The sequence below is a fragment of the Magnolia sinica genome, chromosome 14, assembly GCF_029962835.1.
Source record: "Magnolia sinica isolate HGM2019 chromosome 14, MsV1, whole genome shotgun sequence".
Classification (NCBI taxonomy): Eukaryota; Viridiplantae; Streptophyta; class Magnoliopsida; order Magnoliales; family Magnoliaceae; genus Magnolia; species Magnolia sinica.
The window spans coordinates 4395656-4410979 of NC_080586.1; the positions used below are offsets into that span (position 1 = coordinate 4395656).

General features: G+C 41.5%; 1 long non-coding RNA gene across 1 annotated transcript; it reads right to left on the reverse strand.

The window, feature by feature from the left end:
• Positions 1 to 421: 421 nt before the first annotated feature.
• LOC131226000 (uncharacterized) lies at positions 422 to 2542 on the reverse strand. Its single transcript, XR_009161623.1, has 3 exons — positions 2454 to 2542; positions 2196 to 2257; positions 422 to 509 (listed from the first exon to the last, which is right to left on the reverse strand). It is a non-coding gene; the product is annotated as an uncharacterized LOC131226000 (long non-coding RNA).
• Positions 2543 to 15324: the final 12782 nt, after the last annotated feature.

Below are 15324 nucleotides of genomic sequence, written 5' to 3' on the forward strand. Positions count from 1 at the left end.
ACCGATTACATTTGGTTGAGTCATTTTATCAAACAGTTGGTGAGCAACATCAATGGAAAAGTAACCGACTCACTAAACTAGTTGTAGAGCTGGGCATTGGACCGAGTCGAATCGGATAGGGCCCACCTCGACCAGATCCGAGTTCTGCATGGCCTGACCCGAACTCGGTCAGAACCGGGACTGATTCCTAGTCCTCTGACCCAATCCGATCCTAACCCATGTGGCCCTGGACCGATCCGAGTCCAACTCAGTCAGGAAAACCGAGTCAGATCGGATTGGCACAGGTTCGGATCCGATCCACGAAAAAAAAAAGAGGAGAGAGAAAGGGAGAGAGAGAGAGAGAGACCAAGGAAACTCATGAGCATGAGAATTAGAAACTCAACTGCCACCAAAGAAAAATAAAATCAAATGACTTTCTTGCCTGATTGCCACCTCTTTGAAGAGCATCAACTTCTTGCGAAGTGAACTTAGCCATTGATACAGACTTCACACGGTGAGTAAACTCACGACTGCATGACACAAAGAATAATGAACGTTGAATCAAGAAGGATGAAGTTTTTAAGAGAAGCCATAGATGCAAATATCGTAATTGGTGTTCCAGCAACAAAGGTCAGTAGAAGTTCCATAGAGGTATCGATTGAATAAAGAACTAAAGACACAAATACCGTTACCATAGACAAAGCTAAATCTAATTATGAAAGATACGTACAATTTCATGCTGCAAGTGAAGCTAAGATTATAAAAGATGATAGCAAGAGCGCGGTAGTTGAATCATAACCCAAACATAGTGTACAGGACAAATACAAGACTGAAAGTTGATAGCACGCAACAGAACTTCAGGAAAAGAAACAACATACTCTTCTAATCTGCACCAAATTATTCTTTAGAAATCGAAAGATGTCAAGATATATTGAAGAATATTTCTTATAGCGTTTTCTCTTCGGTAAGTAATTGCTTTTACCACAGTTGAATGATGTGGCTTAGGCCTTTGTCATGAGGAATTCGAACATAATTTAATAAATATTTCTCAAAGCAAAAGCTCCCTAGCTATCACTGATCTTTTTTTTTTCATATTTAATTATCAGAGTTGGTCTCAACATTTCCTCTTTTGCACCTTGTTCATAAACTTTGTTATTAGATGAGCCATTCATCTGCTCCTTCAAACAAGATTGTGCCAGCATCAGCATTTTCCTTTTTCTTGTTAAAAAAATGGCAAACTCACAAACAAATCTCAGAATGAAGAGGCATCCCATACACCGATAAAAGGAGTATGGTTACACGTAGTCACATGAATTGTGAAGAGAAGTGAGCAAGCAAGTTTGAAGAGAGAAATGGTAGTGAGTACCAATATATATATATATATAGTTAAGAGACAGGAGAGTGATGTGACACATGATCCAAAGCAGGAGGCTGGGACTGGAACCTAGGTAGAAGGTTTGTGCAAGGGTTACAAAAAGGTTACCTAAGTGGCCATGCTTAAAACCAATCAAAATGCTACTAACAATACCATGGTACAGCCACAGCTTCTTGACCAATACTCAACCAATTAATGATTCTACCAACACTTCATCTTTAGTTCAGTCAAGGTCAGTCTACATTCAAACCATTAACAAGTGATTATAACTTCTACGCAAGTAGCTACCATTTTGAAACTTAATTAGAACACAAAAAATTCTGCAAATAAGTGGTTATAACTTCTACACAAGTAGCTACCATATTGAAACTGGATTAAAACACAAAAAATTCTACAAACATGAACTTCGATTGAAAATATGTGCTTCGGTTCATCGGTTAGATTATTAATCATAAAAATAAATTTTAAAAATCTTAAGGCAAGTTTGAGTGGACTTCTTAATATGAGTGGAGCCGAGTTCTCCCCATAAAAACCAGTGTAGCGCATCAAATCCTGGGAGAAATGCCCTCATGATGTGGATCGGAGATGCAGCTTTTTCAGTATGAGATTCGAAAAGAACAAAAAAAGAAGGAGAATACCAATTTAAATGACTTAAGAGCGTCCCAAATTCCAACTTGTCCAGATGTCCAGACACACTGGCTATGTCCAAAGTTCATGAATCTTCTTCCTGACCCCCACTGTACAGTTTTTTTTAAAAAAAACATTTTCCAAGAAAGAAAATAGCATAATCGCAATAATTAGATAAAATGGGAAATTTACAGCAAAGAAAACATCTACTCACTGTATTCCACTACAAATTGTACATACGAAAGTCCAGAAATTCGTACAAACATATTGTGGCCCCTGCAAACGAGAGAGAAAAAAAAAACATTTTTCTCAAAACATCAGAAATTTGATATAATTCAAGGGAGATCTTTGCATAACAGAAACAGAAAAAATCAGAAATTTCCATACAAAACCCTAGAAGTCGAAAGAAATTGCAATTTTCATCTAAGAAAATGCCAAAAAATAAAGAAAATATAGGGAAGATTGCAATTACCAGGCTATTGCAGTTGATGCATCTCCGATTCGGAGGCAGTTTCATCAGACCTCTGATGATCTTCTCGTTCCACTCCTCTTCCTTCCTACTACTCATAGGGAGAGAGGGAGAGAGAGGGAGAGAGAGAGAATGTCGATGCCAAACTGAAATAGTGGGGCATAGCCAGATACCGGAACTAATTAATGATCATAGCCATCTTATTTCATTCGTTAAATTTTGACTATTAAACAATTTCTTCATCTGTAAGCATCCATTTGATAGGAAGTTATAGGATGATGCTCAATTTTAAATGCTCCATCCACAACCAGCCCCACGATTTGGACAATCTAAATTTAAGTGCATGAAAAAAATATAAATAAAACAAAGCGTGTGTGTTCCACTTGCCTGATCAGTCAACAAATGCAGAGAAGTGTTTGCATTTTTGTGACCAATATTAAAACCAAGTCAATCCAAATCAAGGAGAACCTTGCTCAATGCTACAAGAGTTGAAGTTTGACATGAGAAAAAGGAGAATCGTACAGCTCCCTTTGGGAATAAATAGAGTACAAGAAAGGACAAAACAGACTTACCTAAGCAGGAGAACACTAGAACACTCATTCAATCACATTTTCTAAGAAGAAAAATATCTTCAAAGCTGATGGTGGCTACCTTGAAAATCACCATCAATGGCCCACAAAACAAAAGTTATTGAGACAATGTGTTAGATTGCACCATTATTTCATAAAAATATTATGATATTTTGTGCCACATTGTTAGACAGGCTGCAACATACCTTGTATAGCTAGCATACCTTATATAGTTGGTTTTTCCATAGGTAGATGATTTTGATTTTATTTCCTTCCTTGTATAGATGCTGTAATCTCTATATATTCAACCCCTTTGGGTTGTCTCAAATACACAAAAAGCTTTCAGCTCCTCTCAGTTTACATGGTATCAAAGCCTCACTGATCCAAATCTGGCACCACCTGTCAGATCCAGCCACCCCTGCGTCGTCCGGCCACTCCTGCTGTGTCGTCCGACCGTCCCTCTGCTCGTCCAGCACCATCTGCGTGTCCGACCGTCCCCTGCTGCGTCGTCCGGCCACCCCTGCGTCGTCCGGCCACCCCTGCTGCGTCGTCCGACCACCTCTGATCGTCCAGATCTGTTGCTCCTCTGCTCATCCAGATCTGTTGCTCATCCAGATCTGTTCCAGCAACCTCTGCTCATCCAGATCTGTTGCTTAGCTGTTGCTCCCATCCAGACCTATCGTTGTTGCTGTTCCTATTTTGCCAAGATCCTTTTCAGCCAAGATCCAGATACTGCTACGCGTTGGATATCTCCTGCTGTACGGTACACCTAAAACATTCTTCTACTACAACTCTTTGAGTGCTTTATATTAATTCCGCTCAATGGACAAGAACTCATCACGTACAGAGGCCCCAAGGTGTAGTTTTGATGGTACCAACTATTCACTATGGGCCATCCATTTTCAGAACTTCCTGAAGGGTCGTGGTTTGTGGGGACTAATTGATGGATCTGTTACTATTCCCACTTCCTGAAGGGTCACGGATGCCGATAAATTGGCTGATTGGGAAATGAATAATGGACGGATTATTACCTGGATTCTCGATTCGGTCGATCGATCCATTGCTGTTGGCCTCACACCTCATCGCACGGCTAAGGCAACGTGGGACCATTTTCAGACAATTTATCAACAAAGTAATGCGGCCCGGTCATATCGTCTGGAACAGGATCTCGTTAATCTTACTCAGGGGGATGACAGTATTTAATCATTTTATTCTAAAATTGTCACAAATTGGTCTGAGATGGCCATGATGGATCCAATATTTCCTAATGACTTTAGGATTTTCCAAACTATGCGCGAAAGTGCGCAAGTTCGCCAATTTCTTATGAAACTGCGTCCGGAATTCGAGCATTGTCGAGCTGCTCTCTTGAACCGTAGCCCTACTCCTTCATTGAATTTAGTTATTAATGACCTATTGGCTGAGGAACAACGACTGAAAGTTCTATCACTTCCTTCCTCGACTCCGGGATCATCTGATATAGTGCTTGCTGTGTCCACCACTGCACCAACACGTGGCTCCTCTTCTTTAACCTGTCGTGGCTGCAACAAGGTGGGTCATGTTGTCGCTCAATGCAAAGAATGGTGCGCTTATTGTCGACGAACTGGTCATGGTATTCAAGACTGCCGTACACGTGCATATACATCTTCTTCCGTCCGTGGACGTGGTGGTCGTGGTCGTGGCCGTGGTCGTGCTCTTTCTGCTACTGCTGCCACTATTTCTTCCGAGCTGACTGTTACTGATTCTACATCTACTGTTTCTGCTGAAGGTCTTTCATCTCCGTTGACTCCTACGATGCTCCAACAAATCGTTCAGGCCCTTTCTGCGGCCGGTATGTCAGGTATATCCCCATCTTCTACATGGTTCTTCGATTCGGGTGCTTCCAATCATATGACTGGTGCTGTATCCCATCTTCGTGACATTCGCCCCTACACCGGCAATCAGGCTATTTCTACTGCGGATGGCACTAGACTCCCTATTCAGTCTGTTGGATCATTGACTTTCTCTCCTTCTGTTCATCGCCAGCTCACCCTTCGTGATGTGTTTCACGTCCCTAACCTCTCCTCCAATTTAATTTCAGTTGGTTAACTCACATCAAATAACTGCTTAGTCATATTTCTTCCCAACTGTTGTTTTGTGCAGGATCTGGTGACGGGGAAGGTACTTGGGAGGGGTAGGCGGCATGGTCGTCTGTACGTGCTGAATTTTGATCCATCTGTCACTCCGACTCGTTGTTTCTTTTCTCCTTCTTCATCAGATATTTCTTCAGCAAATAAATTGTGGAAACTATGACACTTTCGCCTGGGTCATCCACATTCCGATCGGTTACTTCAGTTAATTTCGTCTGGCATGTTAGGGAATATTTCTCTTAATAAAAATGATTTGGATTATTCTTGTTCTTCCTGTTGTCTTTCAAAAAGTAAGTGTGTTCCATTTTCCCTAAGTACTACAAAATCAACTTCTATGTTTGAACTTGTGCATACGGATGTCTAGGGTCCTTCACCAATCATGTCTCTCTCTGGGTTACGATACTATGTTATATTCATTGCTGATTTCACACGTTACACTTGGATTTACTTTCTGCAATCAAAGTCACAGGTTTTTGAAAAATTCAAGTTATTTCACTGTATGGTGAAGACTCAATTTCGGGTTTCAGTTCAAACTCTCCGCTCTGACTCAGGGGGGGAATATCTCTCAACTGATTTTTGTACATTTCTTCAAGGGCATGGAATTATTCATCAAACCACCTGTTCTGATACTCCACAACAGAACGGGGTGGTTGAAAGAAAAAATCGTCATATTGTTGAAACTGCCAACACCCTGATGACATCTATGAGTGTTCCCCGTTCTTTCTGGGCTGAAGCAATGTTACATTCCGTTTACTTAATTAACCGGATGCCAACCAAAGTTCTGAACAGTAAATCTCCTTACTCTGTTCTCACTGGCTTACCCCCTGCATATTCCACATTTCGTGTTTTTGGTTGTATCTGTTATGTTCACCTGGCTTCACGTGAACGTAACAAACTATCTCCAAAATTAGTCAAATATATGTACTTGGAATTTGGGGAGACTCAGAAGGGTTTTCGATGTTATGATCCGGTTTCTCGTCGTGTTCGGGTTTCACGACATGTTGTTTTTCTTGAGCACATTGCTTTTCATTCATCTCTTCCTCCTCCACACACTCCCAACTCTCCTGGTCTAACTGCCTTTCCAGAAATTCCGTTTGCCTCAAGTACTCTTCCTCGTCCGTTGCAGGTTTACTCACGTCGACCACGTACAGATCCACCACCTATTACTCAACCCGAACCTACTGTACCCGTTGCTGATCCCGAACTTTCATCGATCCGTCGTTCCGCTCGTGAACATCGAGCGCCTGATCGGTTGATATGCTCTATGTCTGCCATGAATGCTACTCTGGATACCGTTTCTATTCATACTTCATACTCTCAGGCAGCCACTCATGATTGTTGGAAGAAGGCTATGATAGAAGAACTTGCAGCATTGGAAGATAATCATACGTGGGACATTGTCACTCGACCTGCTGACCAACAGCTAATTGGTAGCAAATGGATTTATTCGGTCAAACTCAAGTCTGATGGATCATTGGATCGATACAAGGCTCGACTTGTCGCTCAGGGATACAAACAGGAATACGGAATTGATTATGATGAGACTTTCGCTCCCGTGGCCAAAATGAAAACTGTTCGTACTCTTCTGGCTATATCTTCTATTCGCTCATGGCCACTCGCGCAGATGGATGTGAAAAATGCCTTTCTTCATGGAGATCTTCAAGAAACCGTGTATTTGAAACCTCCTCCTGGCTCCTTAATCCCTGACAATAAAGTATGTTGCCTAAAAAAAGCCTTGTACGGCCTTAAACAGGCACCTCGGGCATGGTTCCAACGCTTTCACGATATTGTTACGGGTGCTGGCTTTACTCAAAGTGGTCATGACCCATCCTTATTTTTGCACATCACTGCTCACGGAATTGTCATTGTTATGGTCTATGTTGACGACCTCCTACTGACTGGTAGTGATATTGCTGGCATCTCGGCTTTAAAGGAAGTTCTGCAATCCTCCTTCAAGATGAAAGACCTCGGCCATCTCACATACTTTCTTGGGCTTGAAATTTCACGTTCTAAACGTGGGATCCTGGTCAGCCAGTGTAAATATGCCAAGGATCTTCTCGCTTTGGCATTATTGACAGATCAGAAAACAGTTCAGACTCCCTTAAAACTTAACATTCATTATGGCCGCGACGATGGTGACCTACTTGCACAGCCCGACTTATACCGTCGTTTGGTTGGGAGTCTGGTTTACTTAACGATGACTCGCCCTGATATTGCCTATGCTGTCCAAGTCGTCAGTCAATTTGTTTCTGCTCCTCGGACTCTTCATATGACTGCGGTGTTACGCATCATACGGTACCTACGTGGAACTCTAGATCGATCACTGTTCTTCTCCTCCACGGTGACTCTGGACCTTCGTGCTATTCAGATGCCGATTGGGCTGGTTGCGCTCTCACACGAAGATCTACCACTGCCCGTGTTTTTCTCGGCACTTCTCTCATCTCTTGGAAGTGTAAGAAGCGTGCCACTGTTTCCAAATCAAGCACGGAAGTCGACGATGTCTGCTGCATGTAGTGAGCTTGTTTGGTTACGTGGACTTCTTTCCGACTTGGGCATTCCTGTGCAGAATCCTACTCCACTCCATGTTGATAATCTCAGTGTCATTCAGATTGCCTCTAACCCGGTTTTTCATGAACGGACGAAGCACATTGAAGTTGACTGTCACTTTATCCGTGAGAAATTTCAGTCTGGGCTCATTTCTCTACCACATGTTGCATCCCATGATCAAATTGCAGACATTTTTACCAAGTCCCTAACTTCTGCACGTCACTCATTTCTCGTTGGCAAACTATTACTTGTCGATGACCCGCATTAGTTTGAGGGGGGATGTTAGACAGGCTGCAACATACCTTGTATAGCTAGCATACCTTATATAATTGGTTTTCCCATAGGTAGATGATTTTGATTTTATTTCCTTCCTTGTATAGATGCTGTAATCTCTATATATTCAACCCCTTTGGGTTGTCTCAAATACACAAAAAGCTTTCAGCTCCTCTCAGTTTACACACATTAGATATGATATTTAGTGCAACCAAAATGTTAAGAAGTTGTATGGATAAAAAATTGTTATGGTTGCGGCAAATACCATGAAATTTCATGACTAATCAGTCTAATTTGGTGCAGATTTTCATGAAATTTGGTACCAAACACACTTTAAGCTAAAATTTAAAAAATAATAAAGAAAGAAAGAAAGAAAGAAAAAGAAAAAGATTAGGTAACATGCACATACTGACATAAACCATTTCCAACATCATGTCCAAAATCAAAAGTAAAAATACCTAACATGAATATACTGACAAATAGATTAGGTAAAACTTTCATACATTCAATACCCTCTATATGATGAATGCCTTTGTGGCATGTAATTATATGAACCTTGTCCGTAATAGTAACCCCCCCTCCACCTCCACCTTTGTCGTCAGATTCATCATTCGGTTCTCTTTTTACAGATTCAACTGCAGGAGAATTCTTGGGCGACTCCGAGGTGGATGTGTCTAACAAATGGTCGTTCACCTCTGCTGAATCGGATGGTGGGGATCTCTTCCCATCGTCCTCATTCACAAATGCAAGAACTTTTTTCAGACGCTTTTTATGATCCGATTTGTACAGAATTCCCAATAGCCTATAAAATGCTGCAAGACTTTTAACAAACTTTGATGGTTTACTTGTGCCTGCTTCAGTATCATGTTGTCTCGGAGGTGGATGTTGTTGTCTGGTACTTCTTAATCTGTATGCCAACTGCATGCTTTGTTTGACGGCCTCTTTAAAATCTCGTTCGTCTAGCTCCCTTAAAATTCTCTCTTGTTCTTCTTCTCTACTAATTGTGGTTGCGGAAGGCCTGGAACTAGAGCTAGAGGCAGTTGCAGTTCCTCTGTTAAACCTTTCTTCATCTATAATAGGCCTACTTTTATATATTCTTTGGTTAGTTGTATTGGTTGTAGTTGCAGGGTGAGGGGTGTAGGAAGTCTTTGTATTAGAATCGAAAATGGCTCCAAATAAATCTCAGACCTCCTGAGAAGCTTTACTACAAGGTGCAGCGTCTCCCCCCTAACAAGCCAAATGTAATTTGAGTCGATTTGTTTTGTTGACAAACTGTTTTACACACAACTTACATTTCAACTTTATCTTTCCATCCTGAGAGTAGGTTTGGACTCCATAATCCCAAATATCCGCCGATGCATCATCTTCGGATGACATATCTAGTGTATATCTGGTTAGCTTAGGACAAAAAAAAAGAAATTAAAGTTATGAATGAACGCAAGTACCTAACAATATAATAAGAGAATTAAAGAAATTAAAGTTATGAATGAACGCAAGTACCTAATAATATAATAAGAGAATTAAACAACATTATCTAATTGAATATTACTAATGAAAAAAGAGAAATATTCATCCACCCATAAAACATAACCATAAAACTTCAATGTAACTGTTTTAACAAAATTAGAAGGCATCAAAATCATATTACAGCTGCAGGCACTGTCTCTTCAATCTTGTCACTCTCCTCTTTATCGAACTCCTCATCAATAGAGGTCGCTTTCCCCCACATCGGACGCAGCCAATCCTGGGTACAAATGAGCGCTTCAACCGATTCAGGTGTAAGTGAGCTTCTATACTTGCTTACGACCCTACTCCCCGTACTAAAAGCGGATTCTGAAGCCACGGTTGAAATTGGAATTGATAATATGTCGCTTGCCATTAACGAGAGCATAATGTACTGCAACTTACCAGATCTCAACCTCCACTACTCCAAAACATCAAAATCTTCGCCTTTGTTTAGAACTAAAATATCCTCCTTGAGATATTCTTCAAGTTCTGATCTATGCATCTGTACTTGAGTCCCTTTCAGCTGTGTATAGTAATACATGAAATCATCTGTCGTGTCTTCTTGCAATTCATCAACAGTAGAATTAGAACCCACAGAATGAGATTGTTCTTTTGTGGCACACGCATACAAATTGTATAATTCACTGGCTACACCAGAAATCTTTTCAGCCTCAGCAATACCCTTCACACCATACAACCTATTACATATGAAGCCAACCATAAACATCTTGTACCGGGGATCAAGAACGACTGCAACACCCATTACCAGACTACACTCAGACCAATACTTATCAAACTTTACCTGCATACCCATGGTCATGAATTGTAAAAAGTCTTGTCCACTACTGCTTTTGCGTAAGGCATCTTTTACCTTCCAAAGTTCAGACAAAAATATATTTATTGTTGGATACTTGCAGCCCGAAACTTTCTTCGTACGGTTGTAAAAAACAAAACGAAACTTACGAACTGATACAGCTCTTGACCAATCATCTTCAGAAGGCAGCCAAATATACGCACTATCACGCTCCGCATAGTGAGAGAAGGTAGATCTCAAATCTATCGATAAATCCAACATTTCAAAAGTTCAATTCTAACGTGTCGTGACATCCAACTTCATCGTTCTCTGAGTTGACAAATTCAACCACTTCACGATCTCATTCCATGCATGTAATCGTGAAGGTGACCCCCGTATGTATTTCACACTCTCTCTTATGTTTTCGATCGTAGGATCGATTGTTTTAAGGCCTTCTTGTACAATTAAGTTTAGGATGTGGGCACAACACCTAACATGAAATATCTTTCCACCAAAATATAAGTCACCGGTGGCCTTAAACTGGTTGCGCAAATTCATTATCACGCTATCATTTGCGGACGCATTGTCTAGTGTAATTGTCGAGATCTTCTTCTCAATTCCCCACTCCATTAGACATTTATGTATGCAGTCTGAAATCATCAAACCACTATGAGGAGGTGCAAGATAACGAAAGTTTATTATTCTCTTGCAAAGCCTCCATTCGGTATCAACGTAGTAAGTAGTTAGGGACATATACCATTTTCGTTGATTGGATGTCGTCCATAAATCTGATGTCAGGCTAATTCAGGAAATCGTGGCCAACTCTCCTTTCAACTTGACCTTCTCGCCTTCATATATCTTCATACACACCCTCTTGATTGCTATACGAGAGACCTTCTCGTAATTGGGGTTAAGGCATTTGGCTAGTCCAACAAAAGTAGGACTCTCAACCATCTGAAATGGTCTTTCATCTGAAATAATTAACTTCACCGTCCACTCATTCACCAACTCTTTGTCATACTTGTAGATGGACACTGACGGACCCCCTGTAGATTGTGAAAATGAAAGTGTTTGTTGGCTTAGCCCACTTCTCGATTTTTTAAGATACTTTCCTAGATGTTTCTTCAATGTTGTGGTCGAACCATCTGCTTGTTTAATGTACTGACTCTTGCAGTGCTTGCATTGTATCTTCACTTGGCCGTTCTTCAGGGTTACTTCTTCAAAATCTTCCCACACTGCCGACCTCTTTTTCGTATTTTCCGCAACATATGACTGTGTGGTACTAGTATCAACCACGTCGACGAGCACCTCTATATATTCAACACCTAATCCTTTATCTTCAAGGATCACCGGTGATGTAATTGATCGACCACCAGGGGCCGGGGACAGGGTATTGGAAAGACCCTCGCTTTCCATCTGATAGTTAAAATATACTAAATCATATTAGTATTAGCAATCTAATGCTAATAGAGTTATACTAAATCCTAAATTAGTTACCCATCCAAGGTTGGATAAATTGTAATACTTTCATATTCCCATTTAAACATCCACGCCGAAAATCCGGCAGCATCTCCCTATGCCTCTCCAGATAAGTTCATCTTACATTATATTCCGATGCCAAATATCTAAAGCAATGTAAAGATATTTGACATTGGATACGAAACGAAAGAAACATATCCAGAGAGAAACGGGGAGATGAACCGCGGATCAGGCATGAACATTTAAATAGGTTATATGAAAGCATACCATCCATCTAACCTTGAACTGTCCAAAAAGGGACAATTTGAGCGATTTCTATGCCACCAAAAACACATTATATCTATGTATGGCCACATAGAAATCCTCAAACAGGTAACTAATTATCTAACTTACAACTAACAATCACAAGTCACAACTATAAACTAACAAGTCATAATAATAATTTAAGAATAAAAAAGCTAGCTTATGTCCCCTCTACTAGGCCAAAACATTGAAATAAGTTGCTCTATCTGTAGTTTGAAAAATGAACTGTTCATTTTCAAGATAAATAACTAATTTAGAGGATAAATTACTGGATGATTTACCTATTCTTTTATTAAGAATAAACCAAGATGGATTAGATCAAGTTAATGGTAGGGTAGGGGTAAAACTTGCTCCTACCCTAACACTTAACTGGTTTTGATATTCTTCAAAAAGTTCATTTAATGTTGTCCTAATAATAAACGTATGAATTGAACTATCAGTATTCATGTTTTCGCTACATTCAACTTTTAAAACATGTAAATTTATTTTATGGCCTACAATAAAATCTAAACAAAAAATTACAGGAAGAGAGGGAAAGATGTTGATATCTTTGAAGAAGGGGATAATCTCCTTTTATAATTTTTCTAAATGCAAAATGATCATTTGTGTCTCTAAATTAGCTGTTTTATGACGGTTTGAGAGAGCAAAATGATCAATTTAAAACAAGTACATGTTTGAGGGCTGTGCCGGACCAACCGTTAATTGTGCCAAGCGGGCAGTGCCAGGTGTGGTGCCACGGCTGTGCCTATCAGGCTTAATGGGTTGTGCTTTGTGCAGTGCCTTGTGCCAGGATATTGAAGCCCTGCACGACCCACTATTTTACTGGACCGACAGCTGTGCCGGCAGTGCCACATGTCAGTTTTACGATGTCGTGAACCGGCGGACTAGAACCACATCAAAGATAAATTCTCCACTGCTATCATAGCTTGACAGTACTATTAAGTTACAGCGCTCCTAGTTGTAGTGGAGCACTCAGACAATCCAATTGATCGATGTAAACTGTTCATTGGGTCCAATGCAGATTTCATAGGATCCATATATCAGATGGATCTGACAATGTTACAGTCTGATCATTGGAAAGTGGAAACGGATTGCCTGTGACCCCTAGGCACATACAAATATTCATGTGCCTGGGGCTTTGTGGGCCCACAGAGGTGACTGTGGCAAATCTACTCCGTTAATCTGTTTTGAAAGACTGCAATAGGATATGATTCTAAAAACCAGGCAGATCCACTGAATCCAGGGTCCAGTGATCCAAACCGCAGTACTATGGGAAGCGGATTGTGTCCTGCCCGCCTAATGATAACCATCCAGGTGGGGCTCTGTGGGGCCCATCTTGATGTATGGATTTTATCCATGCCGTCCATTCATTTTTTTCAGAAAATTTTAGGAAGTGAACCCAAAAATGAGGCAGATCCAAGAAACCAGTGGATCACAAAGTGGGCATTAAACGCCCACTATTGAAAAATTATTAGGAGCTGCGGAAGTTTTGAATCAAGCAGATATCTGTGTTTTGATTTCTCTTCATCCAGGCCATATGAACAGGTTGGATTGAAGATCAACATCATGGTGGCCCCTTGGAAGGTTTCAAGGGTGGTTGTCATTATCACCGCTGCTTCCTATGATGTGGTCCACTTGAGGTTCGGATCTGATCTGGAAAAATGAATGGACAGCCTAGATAAAACCCATGCATCACAGTGGACACAACGCCCCTGCGTTCATGGATTATGGTCCAACGGGGGCAGGACGGAAACCGCTTCTCGCGTTATGGGGCTGAAGCCGGATGGGCATACACCAAAATGGGAAATTTCGAGCTGTTGGATCTTTGGACGTTCTTCTTACAGTTGAATATCGAAAAAAAAGAAGCAGAGATCTGTATACATGCAATCATGCAGGATCCGTTTTTATAGGCAGCAAAATCAGGCCAACCCATTGTTCCACCCAAAAAAAAAAAAAAATGCTGATAGAAATCTGTGAACACTGAATAGGAGGCTGCCCATTGTTCAAAATAGAATCCTCACCAAATCCGGATTCAATCACGAAGAAGGAGAGGAGACAGGAGGTTGGCGTCGGGCGACGGGTGGGCAGCAGAATGGCGGAACGGGTGTTGACTGTTGAAGAAGAAGAGAAGACTATAGAGGAAGAAGATCGTCCGTCGCCGTTGGGTAGGCAGCAGAACTTCGGGCAGCTGCAGCGCTCGTCCGTTGTTTAGGTAGGGTTAGGGTAAGAAAAGAGGGGAAAGGGAGGGTCCGGTAAGAACAGAGGGTAAGAAATGTTAGGGTAAAAGGTAAAAATATCTTTTATACTACCCGCCCCCCGTTCGGGTCGGGTCTGTTCGGATCGGGTCTGTTCCATTCGGTTCGGGGTATACGGGTCGGGTCGGTCCGGATATAGGTCTATCCGGACCCGACGCGAAAAAAAACGGATCTGGAAAATCAAACCCGATCAGGCCTGATCTTGGCCGTCGGTTCTGTTCGGAACGGGCCGGATCGGGTAGGATCGGGTCCATTTTGCCCCCCTCTAAGTTCAATCCGAGTTCGATTCGAGCTGGATTCGATCCAAGTCGAGTCAGAGCTGGGCCTACTCGAACTTGGCTCGACTTCGAACCGAGTCAGGCGAGCTAACCGAGCTAGCTCGGTTCGTGTACACCCCCAGTACCACCCCAAGAAGACCTAGCTAGAGATGGAACTGGCAAGGCCTATATGGGGCCCGCATTGATGTATGTGTTTTATCCACGTCGTCCATCCATTTTGGAAGTCATTTTAGGTCATGAGACAAAAAAGGAAGTAGATTGAATGGTCAAGTGGACCACATCATAGGAAACAGTGGGGATTGAATGCCTACCGTTGAAAACCTCTTGGGGGGCCATAGAAATTTTGTATCAAGCTGATAATTATTTTTTTTACCTTCAACCAGATCTTAGTGAACTTATGAACAGTTTGGATGGAAAATCAACATCACGGTGGACCCGAGGAAGGTTTCAACGGTGGGTGTCATTGTCACCACTGCTTCTTGTAGTGTGGTCCACTGAAGACTTCGATCTGTCTCAATTTTTGTATCCTAACCTTGAATAATCTTTCAAAATGGATGGACGGAGTAGATAAAACATATGCATAAGGGTGGCTACAAAGATCCCCTGACAGGACCGTCCGTCTGGTGGGGTAGTACCCAATCGGCGACCGTTTTATCCATACATCAGTACATCACGGTAGCCTTAGCTACTCGCGCGAGTAGCCTTAGAAGCACTCACTACGCGCCAGTTTCCGTTAAATCCCTTT